The sequence below is a fragment of the Ornithorhynchus anatinus genome, chromosome 20, assembly GCF_004115215.2.
Source record: "Ornithorhynchus anatinus isolate Pmale09 chromosome 20, mOrnAna1.pri.v4, whole genome shotgun sequence".
In the NCBI taxonomy this organism is placed as follows: Eukaryota; Metazoa; Chordata; class Mammalia; order Monotremata; family Ornithorhynchidae; genus Ornithorhynchus; species Ornithorhynchus anatinus.
The window spans coordinates 27,465,828-27,485,836 of record NC_041747.1 but is presented as its reverse complement, the minus strand read 5'-3'; the positions used below and the strand labels follow the sequence as shown (position 1 = coordinate 27,485,836).

The window sequence follows — 20,009 nt, the reverse complement described above, 5'->3', positions numbered from 1 at the left end:
CGTTATTTAGTAAACATTTACTGGGGTGAATGACCTCCACCGGTCAGCGTACCTTGCGGGCAGCTTAGACGCGCTTGCTTTTTCGGAGCCGCTCGTGGAAATCCGTTCCCCGATTCCCCTTGGCTGACAGTGAGGCATTTCCAAAAGCAGATCACAAAATCGAACTTATCCAAGATCACTTCAGGGAAGGCCAATCAAAAAGAGGTCTGCAGCCTAAAAATTTTAATGGCGATATTTTTGTGTGCGGGGGCTTTTTTGGCATTGTGCTATGAAGCTGAATCAGATTATTGGAACAGAAGGGATTAACGATTGCCAAATCCCGAACAATAGAAGAGTTACACCCTAGTTCTCTGGGGTCCCGTTGAATTCCGTCTTGGTTTATGCTGCCTATTAAACGTCCGTAATAATTCCTGCAGTCTGTGATTCTGGCTAGGAAAAGAGAGGGAAGACTATAAACTCTACCGAAACGGGACATTTGTACGGAAGAACTTGCCTGCGTGGCCGCAGATAAAAATGCTTTCAGATGTTTGGGAAACTAACTCTGTCCCTGACTCATGATAAAAAATCACCTTTGTGTTTGCTATTTATTACTACAGTACTTATGTTTATTTAGTATTTAATTAATTCGTGATTCCAAATAATGTATTAGTCCTCTAGGCCGTAAGCTCCTTGTGAACGGAGAACATGTCTACCAACTCGATTTGTAGTATGCTCGCCCGAGCACTTAATACAGTGCTCAGTAAATTCCAAGCGCTTAGTACAGTGCTCTGCACATAGTAAGCGCTCAATAAATGCTATTGAATGAATGAATAAATTCCATTCATCGATTAAAGGGGTGGAATTTAAGAGGATGAAACTTTAGGATTGCTACCTTCTGGAAATTAACATCGTCGACTATGTTGAGATTATTGTACCCTGATAAAATCTTTACCAGATTTTGAAATATGAAGGGAGTATGAAGAGAAGCAGCGCGGCTCAGTGGAAAGAGCCCGGGCTTGGGAGTCAGAGGTCATGGGTTCGAATCCCGGCTCTGCCACTCATCAGCTGTGTGACTGGGGGCAAGTCACTTAATTTCTCTGTGCCTCAGTTACCTCATCTGGAAAATGGGGATGAAGACTGTGAGCCTCACGTGGGACAACCCGATGACCCCGTATCTCCCCCAGCGCTTAGAACAGTGCTCGGCACATAGTAAGTGCTTAACAAATACCAACATTAGTATTATTCTTATGTAAAGGAACCATGCCCATCTTGAGTGAGAAGTTAATTCATTAATACATAAGAATGTATGTCAACCAAATTAAGTATCTGCCCTAGAGTTTCAAGAGTTGCTGTCACAATGCAAAAAAGGTGGGTTATAAAAAAGTGGATGTGTTCATTAGCTTCATTCCCGAAAGACCGCAAGAAGAACAAAATATGTGCTGGGACACTTTATCGGAGAGAGTTTTAAAGTCCATTTTCTTCCTAGGAGTACTGACGTGACAAGTAAAGGATGGTGAAAAGATGTCTGATCCTTACAATTGTATCTCCTGTCTCTTCCCTAAAAATGGGACCTCAATAAACAAGAGACCCATTAGTACTCCGTTTCACTTATTTGTATATTTGTTTTCAGATTTTTCACTATTTTCTCTCAGGGTGCTAAACCGGAGGAGGTTGAAACCCCCCGTCCCCGCCCTCGTTAGAAAAGACTAGGTAGACATTTGTTCCAGAAAGTTAAATGAGAACGGGGCTGGTCTGGGTGAACTCGGGAGAGGCACCTTCCTGCTCTAGAAGTCTGCAGTTTAGTCACTGAAAAGTAAAACCTATCGAAATGGACTTTTATATGCAGTAGGTTCTTCTACGAGTGTGCTTTCAGTACAAGTGTTGCTTCTGATACTATTGATGAATTAGGGAACATTCTTCCAACTACCTATGTGTTTCTGGAGCGCTTAGTCCAGTGCTCTGCACATAGTAAGCGCTCAATAAATACTATTGAATGAATGAATGAATGCATACAGTGTAATATGGTATGAAATATTTTTAGCGTGTACATGGCAACACTTGAAGCACAAGTACGATAGCAAGAAGTTCGATAACTTGAAATTCCTCAGAAACACAATACCTGCGGTGCAGATAAACTTGTACACATACAGATATTCATCTTTAATATGTGTAGCTATTGACTCCTTGAGAACTGATTAGATTTTATTTGTGGGGTTTTTTTCTGTTCTGTTTTTTAAATCATTCTGCTGTTTGAGCACATAGTAAGCGCTCAATAAATACTATTGAATGAATGAATGAATGCATACAGTGTAATATGGTATGAAATATTTTTAGCGTGTACATGGCAACTCTTGAAGCACAAGTACGATAGCAAGAAGTTCGGTAACTTGAAATTCCTCAGAAACACAATACCTCCGGTACAGATAAACTTGTACACATACAGATATTCATCTTTAATATGTGTAGCTATTGACTCCTTGAGAACTGATTAGATTTTATATGTGGGGGTTTTTTTTCTGTTTTGTTTTTTAAATCATTCTGCTGTTTAGATGGAGACAAAAGATCTGGGCCCAGAAGAGTTGGCCCCAGCTTAAGAAATGCTGCTTAAATATTTCATCTCTGAGCACGTCTGCCCAAGGAAACGTTATTGCCACTTGGGAGTGTAATTTGTGGCTAGGTCAGTGAGTTCCCATTATGTTCCCTCTGTGGTCTGTTCACGTGATCAAGCCGTTTGGTGAACCTAGATGGAATTCATCATTCCCGCCAGATGTTTAGGTCAAAAATGGCAAGCAGTTTGCTAACCAGATATGCCCAATTTGTTCTCTGAAATGCTGATCTCTGTTTGTCGGAACTCAAAGGGGTTTTAAGCCTTCTTCTGCAGGGAGATATGTCTTGAAGGTGAATTTTGGTAGAAAATTTCACTTCTGGCCCCGATGCATTTTGCCCAGCGAATAAAGTGGCCCTGCTCAACCATCAGGTCATTTAAATTTGGCCCGTGTGTTCCGACTGAATTTTATTTGGTCCTGCATATGGTTCTGGTTAATCTCTTTAGGGATGATCTGGATGAAAGAATCAACAGTATGCGTACTAATTAGGGCGGGGTTAGCATCATTTGAAGACCGTAATAAAGCTCAAGCGACTTAGATGAATTGGAAAGTATTCCTCCCAGACCAGAGTGAATGTTAATGGGACAAGGGCACCACAGAACACCTAAGGGCCCTCAGCTCTGCTCGCTGTCACCAGTCCCACCCCAACTTCGCCGTCGAACTCTCCCCATGCTGATGGAACCCTAACTCCGAGGTGACCCCAGGGCTGTGGGAGTGTCCCCAGAAATCCTATGGTGCTCCTTCTGTGCCTGGCCGGGAATCCAAAAATGTAACCCCGTGCCTATAAAACAGTTATATTGTGCTCTCCCAAGCGCTAAGTTCATTCCTCTGCACGTAACACTCAATTGACACCGTCGATTGATCGACCGATTTCCAGTGATGAGCAAAATTCAGAGGGAAAAGCATTTGCATCATATTCTCCCGGTAGATCGCCATCACTTGGTTTCCATTTCTGCACCTCAGCACACCTTCGTACAGGTATTTGATCTGGACCCGTCTTGACTATGCTTCTGTTAGGTGGAAATTCATTGCCCCGTTGTGGTTACTGCAGTGTCAGAACGTCGAAGGGAACCCATAAAGCGGTTCAAGGAAGAGCGACAAGAATGCCCGAAGGATGGGAATGTAGGAGGAATGATGAAGGGGATTGGGGCGGTTCAGCCCGGAGAAGAGAAATCTCTGGGATTACTGAGTTGCGGTCGAGCCCGCAAAAGGTCTTTCCGGGGAGGCCGTTGGCCAGCCATCCTCCGGTCCTCCGAAGCCTGGACACGAGGAAATGGGCTTCAACTAGAGGAGTGATTTTGGTTGTCCATAACTAAGAATTTCTTGACTGGCAGGGATGGAGGGTAAGGGTGGAACAAAACCCGGGATTGGGCTGCCAAGGAAAGATGAGGTGTTTCCATCCCTAGAGATCTTAAAGGAATGACTAGATAAACGTCAGTCACGGTTGGATTAGCTTTTCACTTAGAGCCAAGAAGCCAGGCCCGTTGAGTTCTCAAGATCTCTTCCAGTTCGATGATTCACCCTAATTGCAGATGCCAGCTATTGACTAAACGTGAAATGTTCCTTGGCCTGGGGCCTAGGAAGATTCCTTTAGGTCCCTGATTCTCCCTTCCTATCCTCCCAACCTCTAGAATGTTTTTATCCATCACCCGGTGGTTTTTATTGAGCACTTACTGGGCATAGAACACTGTACTGAGGACTTGGGTCACTATCCCAGCTCTGCCACTTGTCAGCTGCGTGACTGTGGGCGAGTCACTTCACTTCTCTGGGCCTCAGTGACCTCATCTGTAAAATAGGGATTAACTGTGAGCCTCATGTGGGACAACCTGATGACCCTGTATCTACCCCAGCGCTTAGAACAGTGCTCTGCACGTAGTAAGCGCTTAACAAATACCAATATTATTATTATTACAGTAGGTAGAGTTCCCTGTCCACAAGGAACTTAGAAACTGGAAGGAGAGACAGATATTAAAATTAATTACAGATACGTACTAAAGGGCTGTGGGGTGATTATCAAAGTGCTTTTATTTTAGAGTAGCATTTGTTAAGCACTCACTATGTGCCAGGCACTGTTCTAAGCACTGGGGTAGATACAAGCTAATCAGGTTGGAAACAGTCCAAGTCCCACCTGACTCACAGTCTTAATCCCCTTTTCACAGTTGAGGTAACTGAGGCATAGAGAAGTGAAGTGACTTGCCCGGGGTTACTCAGCGGACGATTGGCGGAGCCGGGATTAGAACCCAGGCCCGGGCTCTATCCACTGGACCACGTTGCTTCACCATACTGCTCAAGGGAAGCAGCGTGGCTCAGTGGAAAGAGCCCGGGCTTGGGAGTCAGCGGTCATGGGTTCGAATCCCAGCTCTGCCGCTTGTCAGCTGTGTGACTGTGGGCAAGTCACTTCACTTCTCAGGGCTTCAGTTACCTCGTCTGTCAAATGGGGATGAAGACTGTGAGCCTCACGTGGGACAACCCGATTACCCTGTATCTACCCCAGTGCTTAGAACAGTGCTCTGCACATAGTAAGCGCTTGAAAAATGCCAACATTATTATTATTAAGGGAGACAGACTCAACTACATAGGTGACTGGAGTTGGGAGAGGCAGCGAGAAGGCTGAGGGAGTGGTCAAGACGGGGTAGGATCAGCGTGATAGCAGTTTGGATGAAGAAGGAGAAGATTCTAGAGATGGGATGGAGGTAGAACCAACATAATGTGGTGGCTGAATGAAGAGGTGGGTTTAGCGAGGGGGACAAGTCAAGGATAATTTTATAATTTTCAAAAAAGATATTTGTTAATTTGGGAAGGAAGATTCCCTTTCTCGTGTTGGTTCCTGCCCCGTTTGGTTATCTTATAAGCCAAATAGGAACCCAGCCACTATTTTATAAACCGGACTTTTAAGCTATTTTATTTGCAAAGTAGTAGCAACGGATGGATAAGAAGGCATCTTGAAACTCACTTTACAGTGAGCAAATTGATGGTGACACAATTTAACCTGACAGGCTTTTAAGGATGCTCAAAATAGTGGTTAAAAACCCAGACTCCCTCATAACAGCAAAGACAATGAAATAATAAATGATAATGGAATACAGTTTCCTTCGGGAACGGTAAGAAGATGTAATTTAACCCTAATTTCATTCAAACGATGAAATCAGAGGTGGCTCTTCGATGAAATGTAATAAAGAGTGATCTGCAGTTTGAAAGTGCTAGAAACGGTTGGCGAGATCACCCAGCTCGTACCATGTTTTTTCTAAGCTTGGGAACAAACAGCTTGAAAAGTACATATATTAGTATTATAATTTATCGTAGATGCTTGGCAAAAACCCAAACCATTTTTACACAGAATGTTCTCTTCCTCCTCTTCCTCTCTCTCTTTATCTCTCCCACCCTCCCTCCGGAGGGAACAACTCGTCGATCTGTTAGCGGCATTTCGCCGGGTCTCCGTTGGCAACTTTCCTCCCCCCTCGTCGCGACCTTCCTTCCAAGGGGGTCTCCCCTTCACTACGGGGTTCCGTGCACTCTCTAATCGCCGCGAAGGTGACTCACTCCGCTCGTGGGCTGCGGAGTCTCGTAGGGAAATAGGCCAGGCTTAGCCCTTTTCTCTTAGCTGGTATTTTTCGCCTTTCACGGCCCACGGGGGTCCAAATCTTATCGCACCTATAGAAAAGTCCCGCCTTCCCCATCCCAGATACATCCTCTAAGGCATCTGTTAATGAGCTGAACATCCCCTTGATTCTATTTATCGTGATGATGTCGTCTTGGTTTTGTTTTGTTCTGTTTTGCTTTGCTATCTCCCCCGATTAGACTGTGAGCCCATCACTGGGCAGGGATTGTCTCTATCTGTTGCCCAATTGTCCATTCCAAGCGCTTAGTACAGTGTTCTGCACATAGTAAGCGCTGAATAAATGCTATTGAATGAATGAATTTGCACTTTCACCAGCAGCTGCTCTTCCCCTGCTTCTTTTGCCTTTTAGGAAACGTGATCAGGGCTGAAGTGGAGTTGAAACCTGGAGCGGTTGAGAGAATGTTTATAATAGAGTTCTCTCGCTCTGTGTCTCTCTTTCACGTTGTGTCTCCCCGTCACTAGTTCAGTGGTATTTATTAAGTGCTCACGATGTGCAGAGAATTGTACTAAATTCTTGGGGAAGTAATAATGATTGTGGTATTTAAGTGCTGATTATGTGTCAAGAACTGTAGCAAGCGTGGGGTCGAGACACGATACCCGATCCCACACGCGGCTCGCAGTCCGAGTAGGAGGGAGAACAGGTATCGAATCCCTATTTTGCAGATGAGGGAACTGAGGTGCAGAGAAGTTAAGTGACCTGCCCGAGGTCACTCAGCAGACAGTGGTAATAATAATAATAATGTTGGTATTTGTTAAGCACTTACTATGCGCAGAGCACTGTTCTAAGCGCTGGGGTAGACACAGGGGAATCAGGTTGTCCCGCGTGGGGCTCACAGTCTTAATCCCCATTTGACAGATGAGGTAACAGAGGCACAGAGAAGTGAAGTGACTTGCCGGCAGTCACACAGCCGACAAGTGGCAGAGCCGGGATTCGAACCCATGACCTCTGACTTCAAAGCCCGGGCTCTTTCCACTGAGCCACGAAAACCCAGGACCTCTGACTCCTAGCCCTGTGTTCTTTCCACTAGACCCCGTTGCTTCTCTAGTACACTACAGTGGAGTCCGTAGACTTGATCCTTTACCACAAAGAGTCTAGGTGGGAAGACGAGCTTTAACATAAATTACAGATCGGGAAAATGGACAAATATAATGTTAGATAAATGATATAGGGCCATCTCTCTTTCATGCCGTATCTCTGTCAGTGTCTCTCCTTATTTCTCTTGCTCTCTCTGTCTCACTTCTTCTTTATGGTTTTTGTTAAGCGCTTCCAGCGCTTAGAACAGTGCTTGGCACAGAGTAAGCGCTTAACAAATGCCATTATCATTATTATGAGCCGGCACAGGATAAGTGCTGGGGTAGACACAACTAATCGGGTTGGACCCAGTCCATGTGTCATTCGAGGCCCACAGTATTAATCCGCATTTTACAGATGAGGTCACGGAGACACAGAGAAGTTAAGTGATTTGCCTGCGGTCACACAGCAGACAGTGGCAGAACAAGGATTAGAACCCAGATCCTTCCGACTCCCAGGCCCGTGCTCTATCCGCAAGGCCACGCTGCTTTCTCTGCCTCTTACTTTCTCTCTTTGTACTGTTTTTCTTTGTCACTTTCTCCCTCATTTCTCTTTCTCTCACTTGCTCTCCGTCTCCTGTAGCTAGTTTCGACTGCTAGTTGAGGCAGTCAACCTTCACCTAGTGCCATGTTTTATCGTGAAGGCGCGCCAAATGGCCTGCAGACTACCATCTCACCCAGGCCAGCTGCCCCCGTGACCTCCGTAACATTCCTCCAAGCATCTCAGAGATTTCCATCCACTACGTAATCGTCGAAAGCACGCCGAGAGCTTGGAGAGCGACCAGGATAGCATCAACATCAGGCCTGCCCACTTGGGCATTTTCCCTTCGGCCCACGCGTCCCGGCCGAGAGTATTTCTGGGCCCAGGCGTCGTGTTCCTTTCGGGAGGCTCCTTTAAAATCAGCGGCAAAGCGAAAGCAAGAGTTAAAGAGCCAGAGCCTGTTTTTATCTGTAAACTAGACTGATCTGACCTTTGAACCCACCGGGTTTCCCGGGGGAGCTGTTTCTGCAAGCCTGCAAACTTCGCGTCCCAAACCAGCCCCCTCTATTTCCACAAATCCTTTCCTCCACGGTCTGGGGATACTCTCCAGGGTTCAAACGGTCTCACATGACCTGATAAAGATAATCTCCACCTCTGCAAAGTGCCGTCTCGGGCTAATTCCAGTTTATCTTAGGCTGCTGTCTTGAGAGCTCCGTTGCAGATAGGCTAATGCAACGGAGAGCTATCTGGTTGCCATTAGAGAGGCCGTGTGTTTTTGCTGGGGTTGGGGAAGGAGGAGATCCTTAACTCTGCCCCGACCTCAGAAAGCAGAAGAGCCCGGGCCGGCCTTCGAAGAGGTTCAAATCCCAGAAGCTCTCGGGAGGTTTCTGAGGTGAAATAGGAGCGATTGTTTACGGGGCTGGGAAGCGGGGAGTCCCCGTTGAGTTGCCAGCCGTAGAGCTTCAAAGGGCAGACTTGAGTAATTTGGTATTCCTTTCGAGCAGTAAATCAATGTTACCGGGCACTGCCAGTGTCAGAGAAGCCGAGCAGATAGCCGAGTGGAAGGTGATAACAATTTTGAGGGATAGCCAAGAGTCTTGCATCCTTCTCCGGTCCGACACGGGATCCCGTAACAAAATCATTGGATGGATGTCTAAGATTTTTTTTTTATGTCTCTGTACGCGCTTGGATCTGTACCCTTTATGCACCCCACCTGCAGCGCCACAGTACTTACTTATATACGTGTCGTTTAGTTTGATGTCCATCTCCCCCCTCTAGGCTGTAAACTCCTTGGGAGCGGGGGAACGCATCTCTCAACTCTGTGATAGTGTACTCTCCCAAGGTCTTAGTACAGTGCTCTGCACACAGTAAGCACTCAATATATACCATCGATCGTCTGATTATATGTCCTATTCTGCCTCGAATGTACAGAAAAGGCCCCCCGGGTCAGGTATAGCTTTCTACTCTGTTTTCTTTTAGCACATCATTAGTTCTCATTAATATTTATCGTCGCCCCGCCTCAATGCTTTCTTGCATTTTGTTTGGCAAATAGCTTTAAAAAATACCTTCAGCTATCACTCAGCAGATATGTTGGATGTTCATTAATATCTCCTTGTAAGTCATCTCTAGGAGACTCGGGAAAGTACGTACGGAACAGACACACCCTAATCTCCTCGGCAGGAACACGGGCTAGGAAAATGAATTCAGCGTCTTTGTAGCCGTGCCATCCTCTTTAATTGTCCTGTCAGTTATTACCCCTCTCTTATCTCGGTGTGTTCTCCTCTGAACTCTCTCCAGGTCTGCTTTATAAGTAGGTGATGCTTTAGAGTTAGCTGAGGCCAAATTACACCTTAAAGTTAGCTGAGGTGACACGGATGATTAAAGGGTTGGAAATAGGTCTTGTGAAAAAGGGTCAAAGAGAATGGGTTCTTTAGCATGGAGGGAAGAAGTCTGATGGGTGATTTAATAATAGCTTTTAAGCATAAGAAGGTATTTATAGGAGGTTATTTGTCAATTCTCATGATCCACTAGCTAAAAGTCTATAAGCTCTTTGTGGGCAAGGAAGGTGTCTACCGACTCTCTCGTACTGTAATAATAGCAACGATGGCATTTGTTAAGCGCTTACTATGTCCCAAGCACTGTTTTAAGCTCTTGCAAGTGTTTAGTACAGTGCTCTGCACCCAGTAAGCACTCAATCAATACGTTTGCTCGATCGATGAACTAAAAAAGAAAGAGAAGTGGGTTTAAAGAGGGAGTGATTTCAGATGGATGTAATCAAATGCTTTGATCAATCAAACGATGGAATTTGAGTGCTTACCCTCTGCAGAGCGCTGAACTAAGAGTTTAGAAGAGTACAGTAGAATAGATTTGGGAGACACAATCGCTGCCCTCAAGGAGTTTACATTCTGGTGGTAATTTACATGCTCTGTGTAACTGATATTATGAGGAACTTCTGGATTGCCAAGATGATAAAATGGTAACGTGGGCTTTCTTTGGAACATCGAGGCTGTGGCTTCTCCATCCACGGAGAGCTGTAAGGATTGAATAAACAGGATAGTCCCCTGACCTGGATGGCTTCTTTCATTCATCAAGTGTTTATAGGTGGGAGGATGGATTAGAACGGCCGGCTCTCATTTCTTCCAGCGGGAGGATTCAGGGATTGATGCCGTTAAACCCTGTCAATTTTACTTGTTTTGTAGGCCATGATAATCCAGCCAATTCCGTCATTTTTTATAAAAGCATTTCATCGACTATAGAAGTCCTGTATTTAATCGTTCTGAATCGAATACGTGGAGACACCGAATGCGATTTTGCCTCTGAACGGGTTGCGTTTTACTCAGTTGGGAGGGTCACCGGTAAACTTTTGGCCTTTCCAGGTTAGCTCAATCAGTGACATTTACTGAGCACTTACGATGTGCAAGTGTCTTGAAATAGGCACTTGCGAGAGTACGGTATAGATGGTGGACACGATTCCTCCCCTCGTGGAACTTACAGTCAGGTAGGATGGAGAGGCATTAAAATAAATTAAGGTGTGTGTGGGGAAGCCATGCATATAAGATTCTGTACCTAAGTGTTTTGGAGGTGGGCTGAGTATCAAAGTGCTTAGGGGGTAAGAACGACCGACAGTGTATAAGTCAGGGAAGTCTCCTTTGAGCAGATAATGATTTGAATAGGGCTTTGAAGATGGGGGAGAGTGGCATTCTGTTGGATATGTAAGGAGGAGGCAGTTCCTAATCGCCCACTTATGTTTGTCATTTTTCTCTTGTCTTATGCCGTCGAGTCATTTCCGACCCATAGCGACACCACGGACATATCTCTCCCAGAGCGCCCGCTCTCCTTCTGCAATCGTTCTGGTAGCGTATCCAGAGAGTTTTCTTGGTAAAATTACAGAAGTGATTTACCATTGCTGCCTTACGCCGTAGGGAAACTCGAGTCTCCACCCTCAACTCTCTCTCCTGCCGCTGCTGGCCAGCATGGGTGACTTTTGATTTGGAGCAGACGGCCTTCCACTCGCTAGCCGCTGCCCAAGCTAAGAACGGAATGGATAAGCCTCTGCTCGACTCCCCCTCCCGGAGCCGAGACTGGTAGAATACTGGAAACTCTCCAGATGCGACCCTGAGAGGGGATTTTTTCCCCTTAGGTTGGTCTTTCCTCCTTTTTAATGATCCCCTCCAGCATTTAATATAGCGCAGTGCCTGGTGGTTTCTCAGTAGTGGAGTGCCATTTTGTCAATCATGTTTAGAGACACCGTCCCCAGAAAATCAACCTACAGTCCTCCACCTTCTCCCCTCGACGAGTGAGCACTCTACTCTCCATGCTTAAGAAGGACTATTATCTTTCACCCACCCAAGCTTTGATGCACCGTCTTTTCCAAAACATTTAGTCTAAGAATAAAATGAAAGCGTGGTTTACAGCTCTCTACTGTGTTCACTGAAAGAATGGTCGTCCTGAAGAGTGCAGACTGAATTCCACCGTGTCAGCCATCTCTCTGACGTGGGCACTGGGGTAGCAAGGGCAACGTTTTACAACATCCATTCCGCGAAATCAGAGCTGAAAGTACCCGTCATCACCTAGATCCGAAGAAGAAGCAATAGGCCAACTTTGGTGTAGGGGATTTGATTTCGGGATCCGATTTTCGCACACCTCCCGGCTTGTTCTGTTCCTTTCTGTAACGCTTCCCTTTGGTTCCAAAGCCCCGTCTCGGTGTACTCTGCCAAGAGATCATGGCCTATGTGAATGGGCCCCAGGGGGTTTTGTGCTTTTTTTTTAAACATTCTAGAGGTCAGAGCTCTGACTGCCTGAAGAATTGATCATCGATCACTGAGGATCTGCAGTTTGTGTCCAGATTCAGATTCGGGTAACGGTGCTTTTGATTGTCTCCATTGTCCTTTTCTTTTTCCGTGCCTGAAAATGAAGTCCCCTTTCCTCTAGTCTGCATCTTTCCCCCCAGGTTGTTTGGAGTCGAGTCGAAGGTTCACAAAATTATTCGTTGTGACCATTTCAGTCTGGCGGTGAGAAGGGGAAATTGGACCTGTCGGGGAAAAATATGGCTAGTTAATTGTCGCTGAGAACCCACAGGACAACCAAACACTAGGCTTTAAGATGCCAAAATAAATAGCTGTGTTAAGGTGGAAAACACTGCCGTGGAAGGTGAGAAACCATTTTATACGGAAAATTTTATACTCTGGAGAGTTTTACAGGATCACCTGCTGGCTGGAGAAACCGCTCCCTCTCAGTCAAAACCTGTTTCCCAAAAACAAGAGGCAAAGTCAGGCGACCCTCCCCGTCAGACTGTGAGCCCTACAAAGGGCAGGAGCTGTGTTTGCTCCGATTCTCCTCCATCCACTCTAGAGCCTAACGGTGCTTGGAAATAGTTCATGCTTGCAATTTACCACAACTAATTTACCAAAAATTGGAACAGCGGAGAGAGTTTGAACAGAAACGCTTTTGTAAGTCCTTCCAAAGTATGCTTTTTGAGGGTGGTGGCCAAAGCTGAGGGGTTTAAGACTATAATCTATGAAAAACCTCGCTTTTAACCTATTGAGCGTAAATAGATCGCAAGTCAAGCTGCTTGATTCTGTTAAGGAAAAAGAGACCGTGGTAATGACGTTCTTTGTTGAATGAAGTTGTAGTAATGATATTTATTAGGCGCCTACAGTGTGCACAGTACTGGGTGAGAATTAGATGCAGTCGGTGACCTGTTAGCAAAATGGCTATTTCTTGCCCAAAATCTCGAAAAGGTGCCACAAAAGACAGCGAGCAGCCCCGATACAACCAGCGTACGTTCTGAAGCTCCGCGATTCTCTTCCAGCGCTCGCGGTGTATTGCCATGAAGACCTTTAATCAACCAATCAATCGTATTTATCGAGTCCTTACGGTGTGCAGAGCACTGCACTATGCGCTTGGGAGAGCACAATATAACAACATGACAGAGGAGTTGTAGACACATTCCCTGCCCACAATGAGCTTAGCAGGATCTCTCCACCCCTTTCCCGGGGAAGGACACTTTGTATCGGTTAATTCTGACAGGCATCTCTCCTTTCCTGGAGCCTCATTGGTATTATTTTTCCTCTTTATTCCCGTTTGATCCCATTTGACAAAAACAAAAATAGTACCGCACAGAGAGAAGGCTAAAACCTGGCACTTGTGTCCTGAGGGAAAGAGGCAGAGGAGCTTTCCGATGCTTCTCTACCCCTGTGGCCCGTGAAATCCCTCTTCTGGAGCAGGGAACGTGTCCACCAACTCTATTGTATGTTCTCTCCCAGTGCTCTCCGCACAGCAAGTGCTCACTTAATACCATCGATTGATTGTTTCTGATCTGTTCTGCATGGGCCTGTGACTCGGGCGGTGGGCAGGAGCCAGGGTCCAACTGCAGTCCCCGGGCCTCTCGGCCCCCTCCGCTCTCACATGGGCCTAGCCCACCCTCTAATTCTAGGACCAAAGCCCTGCCTCAAACCATTTTCACCCTCCCAATCTAGGACATCATTAGGAAATCTCTAATAAGGCAGGCGTGTTCTGTGTCCTGATCCCATAGAGTCCCCCTGGGCCAAATTTCCAGTTCCTTTCTCATGCCATCTCAATCCAGCGATCGTATTTATCGAATACACTCTGTGCAGAGCGCAGAGTTGGTAGACGTTCCCCCCCCACAAGGAGCTTCCAGTCTAAAGGAGACCCATCGCTTCCACCCACTGAACTTGCTTTGAGGTCGCCGGCGCCGCAGGGAGCTCACAGACCCCTCAGCTCTTCCCTGTTCTCTGGGAACTGCAGCCCTCTTTTGAGAAAACCTTGGTGGCAAGTTTCACATCCCACTGAAAAACTTACGCGGGACAGGAAAGAACCTTGTAAGACGGAATGCTGCTGGGCATACCGTCATCGTAAATATTTATTAATTGCCTTCATTGTGTGGCACACCAATAAATCAGTCGATCGATGGTACCTATTACGCGCTACCATCTTGCCCTAGTATTTAAGGCAGTGCTTTGCACACAGTAAGTGCGTTTCTTTAATTTATATTAATGCATGACTCCTCCTCTGGGCTGTGAGCTCGTTGCGGTCAGGGAACGTGTCTGTTATCGTTACGTTGTAACTCTCCCGAGTGCTTAGTACAGGGCTCTGCGAACAGTAAGCACTCAATAAATACGATCGATTGATTGCCCACACCCTTGCAGTCTAAAGGGGACTTTCTCCCTCCTCCCCTCCACCTCTCTTCCCTCCCATCTCACGAACCCCCAAAAGAATGCAAGGTACTGCATTTTTTCAGTCAGGTGCTTACTGAGCACCTCTTTTGTACAGTTCATTGTACTGAGCACTTGTGAGAGTGTAATATTGATGAAAGATATGAATTCTTCCCACAGGGAGCTCGTGATCAAATGGGGGAGACAGACATGAAGAAGAGTTCAACCTGAGGAGTATTGAATTGAAATAGCTTTTGAGGGGGATTTTTTGGTTTGTTTGGGTGAAGTGATCGTGCTAAGTTTGAAACCTTTCTGGAAGCCCTCAGGAGAGTCTCTAGGTGAACAACATGGAGAATGTTCTTAATAGAACAGCTCATCTATTCCCGAGAAGGTCTGCAACCTCAAGTAAAGGTCCAATTTTGTCATCCCACAGCACTTCTTTCCCACAACCTTTTTTATCTGAATCTTGTTTCACATGGTTGTGAAACAGGTTCACCAGGGATAATTCCTTCTAAAGCAAGGGCTAGTGGAGAGTTTTAGAGGGATGTGGGAAAAAGCAGCCCTCATTTTCACAGTTAGAAATAATATTCTGTAACCGCAACTATAGGCAAATTGTTAGAATCCTTTATTCAACAATTAGAACTTAAGTTCCCAGACCTATGGGACTCAAAGCATTTTTTAAGCCCCCAAATGGCCCAACAGACGTTTAATGTTGCAGCAAATAAATTAGCCACTTATGGAGACGGTCAGGAGTTAGAAAAGCCTTGCAGTAAAGTCTCAAGGAGGAAGCACCTCCTATGACGTAAATAACTGCTTGGAAATGATGCTCAGCACCACAAAAATCTCTAAGCGGTTCAGACTGCAGAATGAAATGGGACTCTTCCCACCCTTGGCGGGAAAATACGTGGTCAGGCTGGGGGTCGGCTAGGTTCATCTGCACAGCATAAACCAGTAATTCCATTATTTTTCATTTTGTCATTTATTGAGCACTTACTTTGTGCCCAACACTAGCAGAGATAGAAGGTTTCAGTATATAAAGGAATTCTGATCACCTTTTAGGATGAAACACTAAAGAACTATTTCTTTAAACCTCCGATTCTTTGGTTGGGAAAGGCGAGATCACAAAATTTCCAGTACATTACAAAACACTAGCTGCAATTAAAATGAAATTAACTTTTGTTTGTGTAACACCGTGTTTTTTCCTTTATTTGTCTGATGACTAAATTAAATAGTTTTAATACAGATGCTGAGGAAATGGCTTTCATTTATTTAGCGATGAGGTCGCTAAAATCTGATGAAAGCTTTGACTCTGGCCACGTCTGGTTTACAGGCCTGGATGATAGTTAACCACGAAGTAAAGTGAGAGTTGAAGAAAATGGTGGACTACGTTTTTTTGGTCAGTCGGCAGAGGAAATCTGACTTGAGATTTCGTTTCTACAGGAAAGTACATAGAGGGTTTCCGGAAGTAGACCAGAAATATAATTATGAACGAATTGGCAACTTATTTAGCACTTCCCGCCCTTCAGATGAAAAGACAAGAAATATTCCTGGCCGAAATTCTCATGAAAACTCTTTTTTTCCATTGGTTCATTCTCATTTTCAGCATCATCATTGATAAGGCAAAAACTAGATCTCGCTACATCATTTTGTTGAAATTACTGTAGAATTAAAAAAAACTGTGACGGTATTAGAACTTTCTCAGAAAGTAATTAGTAACTCCATTAGTCTGATAAAGACTTTTCTCCGTAGATGTAAAACTCCTCAGCTTTAGGGTCTTTTAAGTTGAGTCCTTCCAGGAGTGGAGATTTTGGAACACAGTTCACTTTCCCTAAAGTTATCAAGAACTAGTTTTGAGGACCAAAGAAAAGGAAGCGCGACATTTCCAAGGTTTTGACTGTTTTAAAATGCTTATCCTCTAGGATCGAAATTAAAATATTTATATTGCTGTCGGGAGTTTCCTGAGGCAAATCACCACTGTAGTTGCTTCTGGGGTCTACGGTCTTTCAGTTAAATGCAGGAAATTCCATTCCCAGCCTCAGAGGTTAAAGTATAGCACAGCCAAAACATTCTAGAAAATCTCAGAGGCTTCAGAGCACCATTAGGTAGAAAAAGGGCAGAGTACTTTTATAGAAGTTTTTCATAAAACAGAAAACCTTTTATTCATGGAAGGATCGTCTAAGTTCTGTGTGACTGAGATGAGGGGAAATTTGGATGTTAAAGTGAAACTGCATTTAAATTGCCAAATGACCTGCTCCCTTATTTTGTGAACGTTTGGCAATTGTGACCAAACTCCACAAGGTTTTTCATTATAATGACACCCGATGGTGCTGCTGTGATTAAAGGTTTATCAGCATTTTCATGGCACATTTTACTTATTAGGGGGCTTTCTTGGCAAAGAAATGTCACGAGGGACTAGATTTGGGCGTAGGCTACCTGAGTACATTAAAAAAAAACAAGTGACTTTACAGTTACTTGATGTTGAGAGGGCAAAACTTGGTTTTCTTGCTGTAGGGTTTATATAATCATAGCGTGTTGCAGATGACATTTTGAAAGCGCCACTCTTTTCCAAAGCTGTCAGTCAATTTTGAAAGTTGAATTTTTTCTAAGTGGTGTTTAAGTGCTTACGATGTGCTAGGTACTTTCCTAAGCACTGGGGTAGATACAAGATAATCAGGTTGGACACAGTCCATGTCCCACCTAGGGCTCACAGTCTTAATACCCATTTTACAGACAAGCTAACTGAGGTACAGAGAAGTGAAATGACTTGCCCAAGGTCACACAGCAGACACGTGTGGCCCGTGCTCTGTCCGCTCGGCCGCGCTGCTGTGACTCAGCCATCACAGATCACCCAGAGAAAGTGAGTGATGCAATTTATTTCGAATTGCCTTTATGGCGTTCATCGCCTTTTAAAATGTGAGCTCGAACAGCAGATTGGAAAAGGAATAGTGTTATTAGTAGTATTAATAGGATGTATTTGTGCACAGCACTCTTCTAAGCATTGGGAAAGACTACACAGGTGGGAATTAATCACAGTTCCTGGCCCTTGGGTGGAGGGCTCCCAATCGGGAGGAAGAAAGGAGTTTCCTGGTCTAAAAAGGAGTTGGCCGCTACTGATGATTTAATAGTAGCAGAGCATCCCTTGTATTTTATACTAAATGTGCACTCGGTCCGAGACAGGACTAAATGTAAACCATCTCAGACAGGTCTTGCTTTAAACACATTCAGTTACCTTAGCCTTGTCTGTTCATCTATTTATCCCTCTCTCCTTTTGCTATCAACAGCTATAGCATTTTGTGAATGCCTTAGTAGGTAAGCTCCTTGCAGCCCTTAATTGCTCTCTTCCAGATGTTTAGTACACTGTACGTCGATATATAGGCGTGGCTCAGTGGAAAGACCATGGGCTTTGGAGTCAGGGCTCATGAGTTCGAATCCCAGCTCTGCCACTTGTCGGCTGTGTGACTGTGGGCAAGTCACTTAACTTCTCTGTGCCTCAGTTCCCTCATCTGTAAAATGGGGATTAAGACTGTGAGCCCCACGTGGGACAACCCGATTCCCCTATGTCTACCCCAGCGCTTAGAACAGTGCTCGGCACATAGTAAGCGCTTAAGAAATACCAACATTATTATTATTATTATATATACACAATTGATATGTACTATGCTATTGATGGTATATACTACAGATGGATAAAATCGACTTTAATTGCTCTCTTAATTGCCTCTTCCAGATGTTCAGTACACTGTACGTCGATATGTACGCAATTGATATGTACTATGCTATTGATGATATATACTATTAATAGACTGATTAATAAAATTGACTTTAATGGGGCCTGGAAACAAAGAATAGACAGTCTGAAGTGCTGACTAGCCCTCTTGCGGTCAACGATGATCAGGTTGTGATTAGCCGAAGTAGGGTTACAGGAGGAAAACTAACGATATCCATTCGTAATGTCTACTGTAGGATATACAACTTACGTCCGGAGGAGTTATACCCTGTAGGCCCACAAACACACTTGTATATCCTGCCTCTTTATTGCCAAGCCACAGAAAAGAACACGCTTACACTTACAACCCAAGACCTTGGGCAAGAGCAGGTGTTCAATATAAAGGAAATTAATATGGGAATTTCCAAGTAAAAGTTTCATTTGCAGGCTTTCTCTAACCAGGGGTGTTCAAACAGGTCCCTTTATAGAATTAACCAGGAGGATATTTGAAAATATGGTTTTAATGGTGAGCACCCAGTCATGAACAAATACCAAAATACAGCTCAGGCCCCTTTTAACTTCGGCAGAATCTGGAATAATAAGGTTAAGTATTTGTTTCCTGTCCTGTCACACTCTCTGACAGCATTCATGGTTAAGGGAAGGAGAAATAAATCACAGTCCATTTTCCACTGAAAAACACTAACACGGTTAGATTGAGCTCAGATAACTTGACACTCAGAGGAATGGAAGAATGAAACTTTCAATTTTTCATGAATCGACAAACCGTTGATCAAAAGGAGATCAAGAGAGTGAAATTTTTCTGGTCTGTGTTTAATTTTAATGTTGATTTTTTTGAGGTATTTGTAAGGTCTTACTATGTGCCAGGCACTATACTAAAGGCTGGGGTAAACAGTAGTTAATCAGGTCGGATATAATCCATGTCCCAATTAGACTGTAAGCCCGTCAATGGACAGGGACTGTCTCTATCTGTTGCCAATTTGTACATTCCAAGCACTTAGTACAGTGCTCTGCACATAGTAAGCGCTCAATAAATACTATTGAATGAATGAATGAATGACCCACGTGGGGTTCACAGTCTTAATTCCCATATACAGATATAACGGAGGCACAGAGAAGTGAAGTGACTTACCCAAGGTCACACAGGAGACAGATGGCAGAGTCATGATTTGAATGCAGGTCCTCTGACTCCCAGGCCCGGACTGTTTCCACTAGGCCACGCAATTGGCTTGTACCTACCCCAGTGCTTAGGACAGTGCTTGGCAAGAGCAAGCGCTTAATAAATACCATAATAATGATAATGATATCACTGCTAACAATAACGATAAATATTAAGGATCCGTGGGCAGGAAAGCAGCTCTGGAACCTTAGGAGTAAGAACGAGTTCTAATGCAAATTCATACCTTTCCCATGATTAATGTGATTCTCAGTATGTGTGGATTTTCTTTTAAGCCGGCGTCTTTAAAAAATATATGCCCAAAGTGTGTGACGCGCCCATCTTTTCGTTCCAGGAAGATTTAAGCTCCGGCTTGGGGGACCTTTTGTCCAAATATCACTAACCCCCAGGTTTTCATTCGGCACATAAAATGCTCATTCGTTTTAACCCTTTGGTGATCAGGTGATTGTATATCTTTCCTGATTCAGTCCTCGAGTATAACACGTTAATTGTCCAGAGCCTCTATTACCAGGAGGAGTTAATTTTATCACATGATGACAGCTAACGTCAGCTGTACATTATGGAGGCTCCTGTCCTGGGAAATGTGAGAAGCATTTTAGATCCATGCTTAACATGCCTTTTTGTTTCTTCCCCCTCTATTCTCAGAAAACTGATACCAGAAAAAAATTACCCATGCTT

The 20,009-nt window shown here is 44.5% G+C and overlaps 1 protein-coding gene and 1 non-coding gene across 4 annotated transcripts in view; one reads left to right on the top strand and one right to left on the bottom strand.

The window, feature by feature from the left end:
* Window positions 1-20,009, top strand: part of TMEM135 (transmembrane protein 135) — a 188,052-nt gene that overhangs the window by 94,964 nt on the left and 73,079 nt on the right. The gene's annotated exons all lie outside the window — the stretch shown is intronic.
* On the bottom strand, window positions 11,244-11,381 carry LOC114805977. The gene has a single exon (XR_003754108.1). It is a non-coding gene; the product is annotated as a small nucleolar RNA SNORA7 (small nucleolar RNA).